Source organism: Portunus trituberculatus, chromosome 36, assembly GCF_017591435.1.
Source record: "Portunus trituberculatus isolate SZX2019 chromosome 36, ASM1759143v1, whole genome shotgun sequence".
Taxonomy (NCBI): Eukaryota; Metazoa; Arthropoda; class Malacostraca; order Decapoda; family Portunidae; genus Portunus; species Portunus trituberculatus.
In genome coordinates this window covers 66,445-70,931 of record NC_059290.1, presented here as the reverse complement: position 1 = coordinate 70,931, position 4,487 = coordinate 66,445, and the positions used below count along the sequence as shown (strand labels likewise).

The window sequence follows — 4,487 nt, the reverse complement described above, 5'->3', positions numbered from 1 at the left end:
TATCTCCACAGATGAGAAATCACGCCGGCCTTCTTTTGATGTTTTTTTAAAGGCCAACTTTTTCCTTAATAGGCCAACATAAATAGCAAATACTGTATAACATTACATTTTAATTGTTTTGTTTTTAACATGTGGTAATTTAATACAGACAAAAATATTTAACTCCTTCGTGTGCTCTATTTTTTTTCTAATGCTGAGATTAAGATACGAAGGCTAATATTCACCAAAGATTTATTTTTTTGTAGTGTCACTCACCTGCAATACTGATTAGTTCATCTTGAATAGTCTTGCTAATCAGCGTCGAGTTTTTAGCAGTACTTGTGAGGAGGCGCTTGAGTTCGGAGTCCCCACCTTGCGTTCGGTAGCGCAGCAATGCTCTGAACACACCTTCTCCCGTCGTGCTTGGAACAGTCAGGTCCAATGGTCCGTCATCACGGTGCCCTCGAAGAGGCAGCATATTGCGGCCACAAAATAATACAGTTTCAATCACTGGTACCAGCAGGCGTCTGTTGTTTTCAATCTGTTCCTTCCTCTTTCCGTCAATAATGGCGTCAATAGCCCTTGTAGGGTGACAGACAGTGTTGACGAACTGCTCCATTTTCACCATAGCGGTCTTGTGGTAAGCGTTGCTGTTATGGATGCAAAGCAACTCTGTGGCTTTCTTATATTTAATCATCGGCTGCAAAACAAGGGTTCCCAGCCTTGTCTGTCCGCCAGTCTCAGCCGTATCTCCGGCGAACAATACACAGGCGACGCAATAGCCACCTTTCTGTGACACAGAGTACTTGAGCCATGGGTATGTGGAGCACCAACCGGGTTGAAATCTCCTCTTATGGTCGCCTTCCTCGGTATAAGGTAGTGTCTCAACTAGAGGTGCACCGGTACTTGGTTCCGGCCGGTTACTTCCGGCCGGAACCTCAAATTTTAGCAAGTTCCGGTTCCGGCCGGAACTGTCATGAAATAACCGGCCGGAACCGGAACTTTTATTTTGCATCTAAGCAGTTACCATAAGACTTACATTTCTCAATTCAAACTCTGCATTTATTTCTAATCTTGTTATTTTTAACTATTCATCTACACAATTTCTTTAAGAAAATACAAAGTGGTTAAACTTAGTAATATACTGTAGTTATCTTTCAACTTTATTGGAAAACTTACAGAATAAACTTTGTTGTTAACCAAAATTTCAATCGCTAAGAATTAAAATTGGCGGAGAAAAATTAAAAATGTCTGCCTTGGTTAAAAAAAATAAAAACCTTATCTTCAATTATTATATTCAACTGAAATCTGACTGTACCAAATATATAGGTGGAAAAAATAGTGTTCCTTTTTTCAGTAATAATATACAAAAACATGACTGTAACAAACTGAGCTGGAATCGGAGAAGATTATGATGGAGAAAAGGAGTTTTTCTCCTGTACGAGGTAGTAGGCGAGAGCGTTTCTCCTCGTATACATTGCCTGCTTCCGAGAAGAGCCTTTCAGAGTAGACCGAAGAGGCAGGACAGGACAAATACTTTCTTGCAACTTTGGCTAATGCAGGAAAAAGTAATGCAGAATCTCTCCATAATTTCATTAGGTCTTGATCCTTTTCAGCTGTTTCACTATTAGCATATTTATCAATTTCATTGGCTATTTCAGTCACTGTACATTGTTCCTGCATTTCGTCATCCTCGTCTGAGTTGTCTTCACTGTAGGGTTGTTAATACTATGATGGGCAAGAGAGTTATTTTGACCATAAGAACAAATAATTGATCGACAAAATTTTCTTTGCACATGTATGTATATAATATATATATATATATATATATATATATATATATATATATATATATATATATATATATATATATATATATATATATATATATATATATATATATATATATATAAATATAATACTATTTTGTTTGGTACTGAATATGATTTCTAGTTCCGGTTCCGGCCGGAACTTTTTAAAAGTTCCGGCCAGTTCCGGTTCCGGCCGGAACTTGTTATAGTGGTTCCGGTGCATCCCTAGCAACGGATGGGGCCTTCTGATTGATGACGGCGAGTTTCTCTGAATCAGTTGCCCTCTTATTCCCTACCATATTAGCGATGTCCACTGGAACGGGTAGTGTGCCACTGGAAAGGACACGAATCCCTTCTCCATTCTCCTCATCGGGCTCGCGTTGGCTACCAGAAACATCAGTTGAAGTGCTTTGCGTTGGCTCCACCTCGTCGCTACTCTTCTTGGGCACTTTCGGCTTGAAGAAGCTCGTTATCTTCATTCGTTTCATTGTGATCACCCAAGAAGATGCTGCGGCTGTTGTGATGACGCACGACTGTAAACGCAGTTGCGACTGTTACTAGAACCAAATTATTGGTTGAGATTGGTTGAGACGTAATAACAACAGCAATAAGAATATTACAATAACAATAACATAATAACATCAATAATAATAATAATGATAACAACAACAACAATAATAATAATAATAATAATAATAATAATAACAATAATAATGATAATAATAATAATAATAATAATAATAATAATAATAATAATAATAATAATAACAATAATAATAACAATAAAGATAATGAAAATAATAATAATAATAATAATAATAATAATAATAATAATAATAATAATAATCAAGGGGCTCCCTGTATCAGCCTCTGTCAGACAGATTAGTCATATAGCTAAATAATGTTATATATATATATATATATATATATATATATATATATATATATATATATATATATATATATATATATATATCGTATTTCGTGAATAATAGCCAATTTTAGCATCCTACATGACATGCTTAATACCAGTGCCCTGATTAAACCAATACTATATATTGTACTTATTAACTTGATAAATTGCTCCTCATAGCTTTGGGAACTGTGAACACCTAAATTTTGGAGCATATAGAGGTACAAGAACGGAATATTTGTGATTCAAATAAAACAGCCTACAACATGGCCTCATCAGTAGCCACACAGCCTACAATGCACAGTTGCCTGCATTATCAGTATTGCACGTTCCTATTACAGCCGAGCTCGCCTCGTTTCCCTGGCCACCCTTCGCAGCTCTTTCACTCGGCTCAGAATCGGCTGAGCCAGCCGGGTGAAAAATACACGATAATTATCATATAAGTATGCATGTCAACATTTGTAGATTGGCAGTATTAAAGCTACTTCATCATAAAGTAACTGTGCTGGTAACAATTTGTGCCACGAACATTGGTTTTCTTATTTAAAGCGATAATTAAGGAGAAAATATTATAACCTGGAGGAAACATGTATGCCTATCAGTATCAGGCATCAGTCAATCAATGGCATCTCTCTCTCTCTCTCTCTCTCTCTCTCTCTCTCTCTCTCTCTTATATATCTATTACCTTCTGATTCCTTGATCTTTTCTTTTCTCAACTTTTCCCAGTGTTTGCCTCTGTCCTTGAAAATTCCATCTATCACCTATGGACTTTGTCTTTTACTCCTTCCTTCCTCCCATCTCTCTCGCCTTCTTTTAGCTGCAAATTACTGCTAGTGCAAATAGCACGTATTGTAGTGGTTACATAGAGACATGACCGCCAGTAGTTGCAGTGATTGTAACTAATTAGTAGTCACTATAAACAAGTGTCGGTGGAGAGACGATTCCTGGCATCATCGCCATCCTCATCCACGGTCTCACGCCGCCATGCCAGTAAACACATTCCATTTATGAGTGGTATAACACATGAAGATCTGACCAAAGCTGAACTTTCAATCTGTATGCAATAACCTATTTACATGCTTCTGACATCTTCAACAACAATACACTATCAGTTAGAGGAAGAAATACAAGAAAATGCGGAAATTCATGAGAGGAAGCTCACCTCTGGATACAGCGTGCTACATTCCTCCTCGGTCTTCTTGTCCCCCGATCAGCTGTGCAACGTCATTTTCTATTATTTATAATAAAAGAGCATTTATTATTTTTAGGGTTAACTATTTTTTTATTCATCCATCCACTAAATTTAACTTATTGCTTGCATGTGAGGAATGAGGTCACATATTTTTCCTAGGCCTTTAAATTTAGTTCTATAATAAACAATATACGTTTTCGACTTCCGTAACTTAAATACTGAAAGTAAATAAAGAAAATTCTAAGTTCTCCAGAAATGCAAACGAAAGGTACAAGTTATTGTTTTGACTATCACAGAAAGTGGACATTTTAGCAGATTTTAGCAGACATTTCGTCCGATACCCTCGGCCCCTCTCCATCGTCCCTGGGTTGCTGGGAACGGCCCCATATGAGTATATACGCGTAGATTCTTAGATGAGTGCGGGGACCTGGCCTTTGGGCACGTGCCTGCTGTGCCCTGGCCCTGAAGGAGAGTGAAAAGTTGCATCAGATACAGAAAAAATAGTATCCCGTCCACCTCCACATAGCGGCCCGAGCCCGAGCCATCTCCCCCCCTTCTCCTGCATCAGCGCCTGCATTATGCATATATATAC

At 37.8% G+C, this 4,487-nt stretch overlaps 1 protein-coding gene across 1 annotated transcript in view; it reads right to left on the bottom strand.

The window, feature by feature from the left end:
- LOC123513697 (52 kDa repressor of the inhibitor of the protein kinase-like) overlaps positions 1-3,816 on the bottom strand; it is a 5,957-nt gene extending 2,141 nt beyond the window's left edge. Inside the window, exon 1 of the mRNA XM_045271069.1 lies at positions 3,618-3,816. The gene's annotated coding sequence lies outside the window, so the exon portion shown is untranslated. The remainder of the gene's footprint in view (positions 1-3,617) is intronic.
- Positions 3,817-4,487: the final 671 nt, after the last annotated feature.